Below are 12,511 nucleotides of genomic sequence, written 5' to 3'. Positions count from 1 at the left end.
ATTGAGGTTAAGGAGAATGCAGTAATAAATATGATCATGTGTCAGATAGATAAATAGATAGATAGATAGATAGATAGATAGTAAGGTAGATAGATAGATAGGTTTTTAGTATCTCCAATAAGATCACCAAAATCGCAAAACCGATTGATTCCTTCCTAATGGGATAGTTGTAGGCTATGTTGCCCCTACTATTTCGAATACAAAACCTATATAAATGTTAAGGACGACACCTTTATTAGGATTAAAAATCTTAAATTAGTCTTAACTTGAACTTAATATACAGTCGTACTAACAAAGATAACCTATTATAAAATAGTTACGCTTTTAATAATTTGTGTAATTAAGCCCAATGTAACTGAATCCGCATATATTATTAATTAATTAACATATAAAATTAAAATACAGTGCAAAGATGAAAATATAATTTCAAATAGGATGTATATTGTAATAGGGATGCCAAAATATTCACTTTTACTCAAAAAAAGACTAAATCCACCTTAACACTTCTATCTAAAAGTAAAATAGCAAAACACAATCCCGGGTAAAGCTTCCCTGAAGTGGCTAGCGAGATCTAAACTAACAAAAAAATATTGCAATATACTACTTATAGACATTTCAAACTCAAAAATAGTTTATAACTTTGTGGATCCCTGTTGAAATTTACTCAAATTAGAATAAGGATGACAATATCCATAAATGCGGAGATAATACACTAGACGGCCAGACAAACGAACCGAATATTAACAAATGTAGAGTAAAATTTTTAGTAGCCTGAACAAAAATTCTGTATAAATATTAAATATATTCTAAATGTACAGCATACTTGATATAGACATTTTAAGACTTTATTACAGAGAAGCTGCGTAAATACAATATGCCCAATGGCCCTAGGAATCATCATGCAAAGTTTGAAATCGTTTTTATGTAATTTTTCCATATTTTAGCAGCATTAAATATAAAAATATGCACAAATATATAACACAATGATATTAATTAGTGTATTACATATACTGCATTTCAAACTGACATTGCAAAAAAGTTGCAGTAGTATATGCCACTTAAGTATAGCATAGCTACGTTAAGGGCACTTAAGGGGGGAAGGGTAAGTTAATTTAGATAAACTATTGTTTTATTTTAGATTTTAAAAGAAAAAAAATGGGAGGGACGTTTTCTAGGGACGGTTTCTCTTGAAAGGGTTGTGGTTACCTCACGAGAAAAAGTTATAAACCTTTCCAGGAACTATAAGAAGCAAATTATATAGAAGAACCATATCAGTAGAAAGATCATTCGGTACAAACAGACAGACTTTGTTTACAGAACACTAAGGCCGTGAAACAAAATCTTTTATGAATTAGCGTGCACAGAGTTTTCCTTAGGGGTGAAAAAATATTTAGAGCTAACTTACTCTCTTTGACACTCCCCCCCCCCTTCAAAAAAAATGAAGGGAGAATAAACTTTAGGGGTGTAATTTGAGTTCTTTTAACTTGATACCCCCTTGGCTGTTTGGTGAAATGATGGGTATTAGGGAGCGTATCCACCCACCCTATTTTTGCAAGGGGGTTGGAAACGCCATTGTTCACCACGCTTCTTGCTGTAAAACATACAATTATCACGGACTGACATACTTGGTCTAACTGTAGAAATGCTTCAACTTGGGTAAGGTAGTTGTCAATTTTCAAAAGTGGTTTAAAATATTTTTATTTAACAGGGAATTATATAGAGAAATATGAAATTAAATGTCGTCTTGCCAGAAAAAAAAATTTAAAAAGTGTCTCTCCTCTGAATCCTAAAGTTTTGCTGTAAGGAGTGTAAGATTTCGACAACTGCTTAATTTTCAGGAAAGCACATAATTGGTCCTTGACAGGTTTTAAACCATTTTCAGTACATCAGGGAGGGGCATATAACCATTAATAAATATAAATAACATAAAATTAACCATTGACCAACCAGTTTGGTCGCTCTTGAAAGTGGAAAGGGTTTTATAAAAATCAAATCATCATACAGTTAGAAAAAAAACAAGGATAACAACATCTATAAGTAGTATAAGAATGTTAAATCAATGAATTACATGAGCATAAAGTGATTTATAAAGCATAGGATCAGTCAGTAGTTATAAATTAAGAATGTATCACGAAAAATCATGAAACTTTTCACTTATGTTTCTTGTATAGGTTTTAGTATTTATATTTGTAGTATGAAAGACGGTTAAACGGAGCAAGTTAATTATACACTGGATCATTATTGGTATAAGTAGTCTTCAAACAAACATCTATCTCGAATAGCAGATAAAAAATTTCACATTGCTTTACAGGCTGATTGACAGCCTGACGGACGGACAAACAAACAAAGTCAACTATAGAATATTTTCAGAAAATAAAATAACAAATCTTGACCTGACATTTAAGATTATAAAGAAGTGAAAAGTTAAGGTAAACGGACAGAAAACATTATAGCTAAATAGTATTTTCGTTTCAGTAAAACACATTTTTTGTACAATAATGTATTTAAACAAATTCAAATTCCATCTATCAAACAGCTATGTAATGTATTTCTTGTTTAGGTAATACAGAAGGGCTTAATTCTCCCCTGGCAACTTGGCTCTTCACAAAATACATCCAATCAACCTAGAAAAAAAAGAACAGTTATGTCAACAAAAAACGTAATTAAAAAAAAGTGTCATGTATAAAAACTCCATTTTACTGATAAATTGACACACCTTTTTGGCTGTTTTAGGTTTGGAAAGGGGGGACACCTAGGGGGGAGTATATACCTCCTTAATTTTACCATGGGGGTGGATACACCCCCATATACCCCTCTTCTACATGCCTCTGATAGCTATCCTTATAAATTGTGGCTTTTTAATTTAAAAATAACTTACTTTATGTGATATAACTTTTAGGTCATAGCCACCTTTTTTGTAAACCTATGCGAAAAAAAGTAAAAACCTCTTTGTTAAAGAATTTAGATAATAAAAATCTTAGCAGACAAACGGACATACACACAATTATTAATACTGTATATAAAACTAGCGGCTACGCCCCTAAAGGACACCCCCCCCCCCGTCAATTTTAATTTTAGTTAAAAAATTATTTTTTTTTGGGGGGGGGGTGGGGATGTCCCACCCCCCAAGAAAATAGTTATAAACCTTCCCGGTACCTATGAGAAGCTACCCTGTTAAGGAGAACCCGATCGGTTCAGCGGTTAGCGAGATCCTTAAGTACAGACACACAGATACACAAACATCCTGTTACTTTAGTATAAGGATAAGGTTTTTCTCCGTTAACCGATAACGTTTTAAGTTCTCCATTTTTGAAGTCTTAACTAAGGTCCATAGATGGTTTTGGTCTATTTTTCTGCCCTCCCTCGGATAGTATTTATAACGAAATTTTTAAGGTTTTTACAATTTTCCTCGCTCATATGCTGTTCTGGATCACCCTTGTGTCCGCACGAAATTGGCAACATACCACAGCCATTGTAATGAACTATCTAAAATAAAATATATCAAAAAGTTGTGTCGTTGTAATATTCAACGCTAGCGGCTACGCCCCCTAGATGCCTCTAGGGGCACTTGAGGAAGGAGGAGTTGAATCCCAAAACCTATCTTTTTTAATTTAGATTTTTTTAAGTTAAAAATAGTTTTCTATTAGTTTTAAAAAAATTTAATTTAACTTTTTTTTTGTGGGGGGGGTAATTTTTTTCTATGGAGGATTTCTCTTGAGGGGGGGGTGGTACCCTCCCCAAAAATAGTTATGAACCTTCCTGGGACCTATGAGAAGCTACCCTATTAACCCGATGGGTTCAGCGGTTAGTGAGATCCTTCGGTACAGACAAACAGACACACAGACAAACAGACACAAAGACAAACAGACATCCTGTTACCTTATTATTAGTATGTAATTATTATGTCATTGGATTGTCGATATTTCTATATAATGTCAGCCATGTTGTCGACAAAAATAATTCAGAAAATGCTTGTCAATATTAAGTCACCTATAAAAGCTATAAAAACAGACAGGCGGTATTACTAATTGATTAGCTTTGCTTCTAAAAACTAGAATCATAATGTCCAAGAAAGAAAAGTTTGAATATTGATAGCATTTTGACATAATAATAACATTTGATTTAAAATGGTTTTGATCCTTATTGGAATTTTACGGAGGGAGCAGGCAATGAAGATTAAAATAATCTACAGACCTTTCTCCCCCCCAAAAAAATATGTAATTAAGCAAGTTAACCTTACCTTAAGTTTTTGATAAATACTGCAGAAATGGAAATCATCGAACAAATTTTTCAACTCAGCTCTCATATACTGAAATTAAAGCAAGAAGAGTTTGAGAGACAGCGCAAAGTGCATCCAAAAAATTGACGCCATACAATAAAAATGACCAACGAAAGGCATTTTATCATTGATCAATTACAGTGTATACTGGCCTATTATTGGTCAATTTTTTATGACGTCATATTTTTGGTGGCTTTTTACGCTGTCTCAGAGTGTTACCCAAAAGTAGCTAACCTTTTAAACAAGCATGACAACATCTATAAGTTTTAAAGTATTAAAAATCATTGAAGAACAACCGTATATAATGAGTTAAAGTGCAGATAATCAAAGAAAAGGGTGAAAAAGAAAAAGAAATGTAAAAGAAAATCACGAAACCGAACACAGTAATAGTGTTTGACTGATTATGACGTAACAAAAAAAATTAGCCAATGAGAGGCCGTTATTGACCAGTGGTAAAATTTATAGTGGCCTCTCATTGGCTAATTTTTTTTGTTACGTCATAATCAGTCAGGCACTATTACTGTGTTCCAAGAAACCTATGCAAAAAATCAACAGAAAAATTTGCATTTATTTTCTGAGTTATTGACTAAAGAGTGGATGGACATACAAGATAAATTTAGAATAGCCTAGATACTAAAAAATGTGATGTACAAAAATTTTAAAAATACAGGTATAAAACTATTCAAGAAATCTCCAAAATCGAAACTACTTTTCTTTTAGGATACTATCAATCCGTAGCTCTGATCAATTCTTGTAACTTTTTTTGTACATTTATCAGTTCTTTTGGCTGTCTTATTTCAATATCAATTTAAAAGGTCATACCGATTCTTTACTATGAAAATAGAGCTACGGATACAAAAATTCAAGAGCAGCTGTGCCTCTAAAATATAAATACCTCTAAACTTGTTTGAGCATTAAATTCGCATGGCAGAACGTAAAATAAATCAGGATGAATAAAATCTAAAAATAAAAAAAATCTTTGAAAATTTTAAATAACAGTTATTTCTCGCATCGTATTATAAACAGCTTTCCGCGGATATAGAATGTACAATTATAAGATTAGAACCAGTTTTTTTAGCCCCGAAGTGCCGAAGGCTAGAAAGCTGGATATAATACGATTCTAGACATAGTTTTTTGTATGAATGAGAAACCGGTGCTTATCCACCGGATTCGAATGAATACGAGAATAGTTATTTCTCGTATCGTATTATAAACGGCTTTCCGCGGATTTAGAGTGTACAATTATATGATTAAAACTAGTTTTTTTAGCTCCGAGGTGCCGGAGGCACCGGCTAAAAAAACTGGTTTTAATCTTATGATTGTACATTTCTATATTCATAGAAAACTGGATATAATACGATGCTAGAAATAGTTTTTTTGTATGAATGAGAAACCGGTTCTTATCCACCGGATTCGAATGAATACGAGAATAGTTATTTCTCGCATTGTATTATAAACGGCTTTCCGCGGATATAGAATGTACAATTATGAGATTAAAACTAGTTTTTTTAGCCCCGAGGTGACAAAGTTGCTCTGGGGGAGAAAGTCTCATCCCTAACTTCCTACAATTTTCTACATTATTATTATGGTAAAAATTTGTCCCTACTCTTTGCCTATTGTTAACATGAAAAGCAGAATATGAACAAAGGATTGATTGCTGAATGAACTTAAGGATTTACACAGATGAACTTTAATTTTGTGTACATTATTTCAATAGTGTATTCCATTCCTGGAATTGTTGATAGGACTGTTCAAGGCTTAGTATTCGGTAAGAAATGTCCAGGTCTTTACCTTGAAATATTTTTTGTTTAAATCAAATCATAATGAATCAAAGATTGTGGCTCTATGCAAAAAAAAAGAAAAAAAATCGTAGTTGGTGAATGTTCAAGTTACTTTTTAGATAAAATTCTGTAAGCATGTATCACAAGAGTATCATTGTCAAGATTCAATGTTTCAAAGACTTTGTAATAGAATATGATCATATGCTTTGTTTTATTTATTACTAGCTGCTGCACCCCTAGAACACCTTAGGGACAATTAAAAATAGTCAAAAACCTTCTTTGGACCTAAAAGAAGCTTCATTGTAAAAGAGAACCAAATTATCTATTATACAAAGTAAAACGATATCTGTCTGTCCGTCTGAAGCTTAAGATCTCAGTAACCATCTATAATACAAAGTAGAATGATGTCTGTCCGTCTGTCCGTCCGTCCGTCCGTCTGAAGCTTAAGATCTCGGTAACCAATGAACCGATTGGATTCTACTCTTCAGGGTATATACCTATCGGTCCTGTGGTGGTTTTAAGCTATTTTCTTGGGGGATGAGACACCCCCAACCCCCCCAAAAATGAAAATTTTACCCCCCCCCCCCCCCCGAAAAAAAATAATTTTCTTGAGAACACATTAGACTATGAGCAGCACCAGTAGTAATTTTCTTGAGAACACATTAGACTATCTTAATTTTTTTTTTTTTTTTTGCAGAAGATTTCCTTGGTCCTTTATATTTTTTTGGAGAAGATTTCCTTGGTCCTTTTTTTGCAGAAGATTTCCTTGGTCCTTTTACGAATTTTACCTTAATTTTTTTTATCACCTCTTGGGGCAAAGCCCCTAGAGGCTAGGGGTGAAGCCGCTAGTATAATATAAAGCATTAAGCTTTTTTGTCTGTAACGAAGGAAATCGTTAACTGCTTAACCGATATGGTTCATAACTTCATACAGCAAAGCTTCTTATGGGTTCAGGGATGGTTTATATCTATTTCGGGCATGGCTACCTCCACTTTTCCTAGAGAAATCGCCATAGGAAAAAATTAACCCCCTAACCCTCACAAAAAAAAATCCTTTCTTACAAAATAAAAGTTCATCTCTATTTACTCAAGCGTTCCTAGAGGCGTAGCCGCTAGTTTCTTTATTTGATCGGAATAAAATTGTATGTAAAAATACAAAGATTACTAAAATTCTAAAACTTCCATTTTAAAAACTTCCAATTCTTAAACGAGAGCTTAAGAATAACTATTAAGTACATGTTAGTAAGTTTAACAAATGATGACCAAACTGCAAAGTATAGGCTATACTAGTGTTTATGCATATCTAAAGATCAAAAGCTATGTTAATTAACAGAGAGGAAAGATTGGCCATTCGACTGTAAATTACACTGGTACCCAAAGTTTTACAAATATTATTCGTTGGCTCACAGCTTTTGGATATTTCAATTAAACAAACTATTCAATAATCTAGAGAGGGGTTAATTTGTATATTATCATTGAGGAAAAAATACATGTAAATTTATTTTATTGTCTTATCCCTGGTTAACTAACCAACCAAGGCCAAATTCATCCACACTCACAAGTATACAAAATTAAAAATGGAGTTATTATAATTTAGATCCTTCACAAGATTATCATGTATTCTTATAAAGTGAAATTTGTAGCTGGCAAAAATAGCTAAAACACCCCTTGCCCTTGAATGTAAGTGGGAGGAAAATATAACCAAACACCCCTAAAATACTAACCCTCTTTTTGTCGTTACTACACCTCTCCCACACCTACATCACGGGATGTTAAAATTTCAAAGCCCATTGCACGCCTCTGGTTAAACATTTTACAGTTGTCTATAGAATATTGGAGTTTAAATAGAATGTAGAATTTATGTTATTGTGCACTCTAAGAAAATTTTATTATAAAATGTCTGCATATTTTTTTTAAATTGTTCGCAAATAGAACCCACAATCCTCTTTCTTTTTAAAAGCGAAGCTTTTCTATAATTAGGGTCGGTCCGTCCGTACGTCCGTCCGTAACGGATAGCTTTTTTCGTTACTTTTGGCATGTTAGAATTGTCCTATCGATTTCAAATTTTGCATGGTGATTCCTTTAGTAGTTAGGTACGATTTAGAAAGCGAAAGCGTAGCAATTCTATAATCATTACCAAAATGTCCGTACGTTCATTTTAAACATGTTTATTATTTTCCTTTTTTAACAACACATTTTTATGTGATCTAATCATCAGATTGATCTGATTTTTGGTATATTGATTCCTGGGACAACAAAGTATAATGTAATAAGCGACGTAACTCTATAATCAAGTCGTGAAAATGTAAGTATGTCCATAAACATTATCCTGTATCAAGCAGTTTTTCAACAAATTTACTTACAATTTTACTTTGACTCTTATAGATTTATATTATGATTATTCAGTTGTGACACCGTTTCAGTGCTTCGCTTATGGATGTTGTCATCCTTTTTTTCATTTTCGATTCAATACCTGTTTTAGAACTGGTTTTAATTCAGCAGAAATGGCTCAATTTTTAGGCTGAAAATGGAGTAACGATCAGTCAAGCCGGTGACACGATTTTTCCGAAAATGCACATAACCTTTCATTTTATATAATAGGATTCCTTAAAATCTTAGCATAAAGTTTCAACTAATTGATATGTTTTTCAGAGTGTCGGTAAAGTAATGCAGCATTTAAAGTGTGTATTGTTCTTATTCTTTTATTTACAAAGCTGCTATACTGCAAGCTAGTGGCGTGCGCAAACAAGATGTAGAGATTGTCAACACCTTCCTAAAACAAGATTCATGAATTATATCTAGTACATAAGATTTTTTATATTTAAAAAAATCTTGGGATTCCTAAAAAAACATAAATTATGTATTCTTCACTTATACTATATTAAATGTTGGATGTACACAGTAATGGCCTTCCTCGTACTACCTAATACAAAACTTTACTAACAAAAATTGGTAAGTTTTTATTGTTTCTTTTTTGTTGTTGTTAAAAATGAATGATAGTTATCGAAAGAGTAAATTAACTAGATACTAGCTGCATAGCTGCTAGTTGTTTGTATATTAGCTACGCTACTTAATATGAGAAGGGGGAGGGGGGGTACTTTTGTCCACTTTCAACATCAAGGATACTATATAAGATGTAAGATAGTTTAGAAATAAGAAAAGGTAACCGATAAACTCTTTCTCATTGTCAGACAGAATAGGCTGGTTGCTTTTTTTGCCAAAAAAAAAATTTAAGGAACAATGCAAAATAACAAAATTCTAAAAAGTAAAAATAAAATAAAGAGGACAATATGTAGCACAAATTTTAAGCATGCTCACAATATTTTAATGCAGGACATGAGATGCAAATTTGAAAGATGCGGTAGTCTTAACGGCTGTTGCTTTACGAAATTGACTGAGGGGTTAGCTGTATTAATCCATGTTTGGCCACGTTTTGCGTTTTAGAAAAGTCTAATAGACGCATAACGATTCAATTTTAGAGTAATAACTCTAGGATTTAACATGAAAAATATGTTAACATAAGCAAGGTTGACAACTTTCAGAAGAATCAAGGCACTAATCTTAATTATTGTTGGACGGATAAATGATTAAATAGCAGATGTGTAGTGATCATAATTTAAGTACATTTCAAATAAAATAACCCCAAAACCCTTTAAATATCTTTCACACAAAACTAGTATTCTTAAATATCTATCTTAAATAGCAAGCGAGAAAATGACATTTTCCCACTAGAGTTACGGACATCCGGGCAATTAAAGCAAATTATAGAGTAGCTTAGCTACTAGAAATATGTGAGCCATCCTAGTGTTTAACGGTTAATGTGTAGCAAAAGCATCCATCATGTGTTCTATCTTTCTGTAAATGTTATATTATGTTATGAACAGTATGGCATGCCGTGATCTCTGCATTAGATGTTAGAGTAAAACAATAGAGGGAGAAAGGGTTAAAAACTGTATAACTCTCCAACGCAGTGTCCTTGTGCCGACTCTTAATCGGGTCATTGAAAATCATTAAAAATAAAGAATGGAATGATAACCTATTTTAAAACTTCAGAAATGCTAATGATTATAAAAATCAAATCCTACATATATATCTTTATCTATATGATGAATGTCTATTTGGTCTATCTCCATAGATGAAAATAGATAAAGAATAAGGTAGCTTACTGTGATTCAAGACACAAGACCAAAGAATGTAAAAGTATCCACATGGCTAGAGAAAATGCGCAATTATCCGATATTATTTAATAAATAATAATAAATTAAACAAGTATTGTCTATTCCATGTGCGCTTAACAATTAAACAAGGATGGTCTTAAACAGAGCTAAATAATTATACTTTTTAAATTGAACATACTGACTTCAGTGTAATAATTATAGTGTTGCTACACTTTCCAAATTGTACCAAACAGTTACAAGAATCATCATGCAAAGTTTGAAATCGATAGGACTATCAAAACAGGCCTAATATAATAACAAAGGCTTTCCATTACAAACGGACTCAACTCCCAAAACAAAGAAAAGCTTTACTTTCAAAATCACAAGATTACATCTTTTCATATTTTGAATATTTTCCATCGGTACCTTTTCCGCCAATTGTAAGTATTCTATATTATTATTCCATGGTTTAGTCCGCATTGTATATAGAAGTATTTTAACCCATTAACATCCTCTCATTGTATTATCCCATTGTCTAATGGCCTTTAGTCAACCAAAATATTAAACTTTATTCAATTACTAAAGGTATTGATAATCCAAATAATTTTCAAAATGAAAAATATGCTCATAAAAGATATACAAACATAAACTTTTTTGCAAAAAATTTTGTGACTTTGAACTTTTACAAGACTGATTATCTTTACAAGAGAGTAAATTCTTTTATCTATATTTTATTCTGCAGTTTTTGTTTTTTTGATAATGTGCAGGAACTTTTTACAAAAACTTCTCCATTAAATATCGCTTAATTAGTAATCTATCAATTAAACATTTATCTATTAGTAATCTGCCTTGTTATGGGACATATTTAGATTTCTATACAAGAAATGGGAAGATATACATCTTTTTTTTTTGTGATGATTCCTAATAAAATGAAATATACTATGAGGAGCTGCTATTATGAAAATATATGTCTGTTTTTCTAATTTGAAAGTCACTCCAATTATCTTCACGCTTGAATCCACTTTTTTCTAATTTATGAGCTTTGCTATTTGTGTATATTATTATCCTTGTTTATCTAAAACTGAGTAAAATAAAATGCATTTAGTTCAAGAGGCTTTACTGCCTTCATATCATCTCAGGGCTGAAAGAAAAGTTTCGCTTCTACATTAATCTTACTTTACTATAAATTTCATCATAAATTTATACCAAAAAGATATTACTCCAATTTTGATTGACAGTTTAGTGTAATTATCGCTCGCGCTTCAAGGCATAAGACACAGCTAAAATGGTCATCCCTTAGGCAATTTTAATGCACTTTTAGGCCCATTATTATCAATATACTTCCATATATGAGTAATACTGGCCTATCTATGGTAATCTATATGTGATTAACTAATGTTATATGTTTTTATTGAACTTTGTATCTATTGATAAAATAACCATGTAACAATTATGTAAACTAAGTATACCTAAAGCCACTGCTACATTTAGGTCATAAGCTTAACATACAGACACTGTCATGAACAGACAGAACATTAAATCCGGGTAATAAGTTGTCTTTATAGCTTGTACCTTCTAAAATCAGTCAGTTATTTACTAACTCTTGAACTAAAAAGTTCTCCTCTTCTCTCCTGGCTTAAAGGTAATGAACTTAGTTAATTTAGCATGCATTGTAGTTTAAATTTAGGTTCCTTAGTACTTAGCATGAATTGTGCATAGGTCTTATGTTAGAGGCCTAACACTATGCACAATTAGATGCTTTGGACTTAAGGCAATCTCCTGTCCTACACTACTTATGTTTATTATCTCCTATCCTGTATCGTTCATACTTTATTGATTTACTTGAAATGTAAATACACTTTATTAAGCCATCTTCCTTAATTTATACTTGATATACTTATATTATATAGATCGAACATTATAACCAGCCATTTATTCTTAGTTTAAAGCAATATAATACCGTGCGTGGGTATTTGTTGGACTGCCACGGGTTCAACCAAATTCTTAAAATACTTGTGGGAATAAAAGAAAAAGCATTCTTCACTGACAAGCTGACTTTGAGAATGTCTATGTGTATTGCAGTAAAAGTAGGATTTAAGTAGTACTCATAGAAGAGAGATCTCCATATCCCAGATTTTGGACAAGCGCCCCATTCGCACTACCACACTGAAACGGTAGGACAAACGGACATTAACACTTGTATAGTGTCTGAACTGAATAATCAGAATATAGAAGTATAAGCAAAATTGTGAGTAAATTTGATGAAAAACTGCTTGATACGGGATAATGTTTATG

The 12,511-nt window shown here is 32.2% G+C and overlaps 1 long non-coding RNA gene across 1 annotated transcript; it reads right to left on the bottom strand.

The window, feature by feature from the left end:
• Nucleotides 1–2,506: 2,506 nt before the first annotated feature.
• LOC145306686 (uncharacterized) lies at nt 2,507–5,354 on the bottom strand. The gene is made up of 5 exons (XR_013875142.1): nt 5,175–5,354; nt 4,241–4,309; nt 3,411–3,486; nt 2,879–2,925; nt 2,507–2,624 (listed from the first exon to the last, which is right to left on the bottom strand). It is a non-coding gene; the product is annotated as an uncharacterized LOC145306686 (long non-coding RNA).
• Nucleotides 5,355–12,511: the final 7,157 nt, after the last annotated feature.

Source organism: Acartia tonsa, chromosome 14, assembly GCF_053477335.1.
Source record: "Acartia tonsa isolate MP-2025a chromosome 14, ASM5347733v1, whole genome shotgun sequence".
Classification (NCBI taxonomy): Eukaryota; Metazoa; Arthropoda; class Copepoda; order Calanoida; family Acartiidae; genus Acartia; species Acartia tonsa.
The sequence above is the reverse complement of the archived record's forward strand: the minus strand, read 5'-3'. Positions and strand labels throughout refer to the sequence as shown.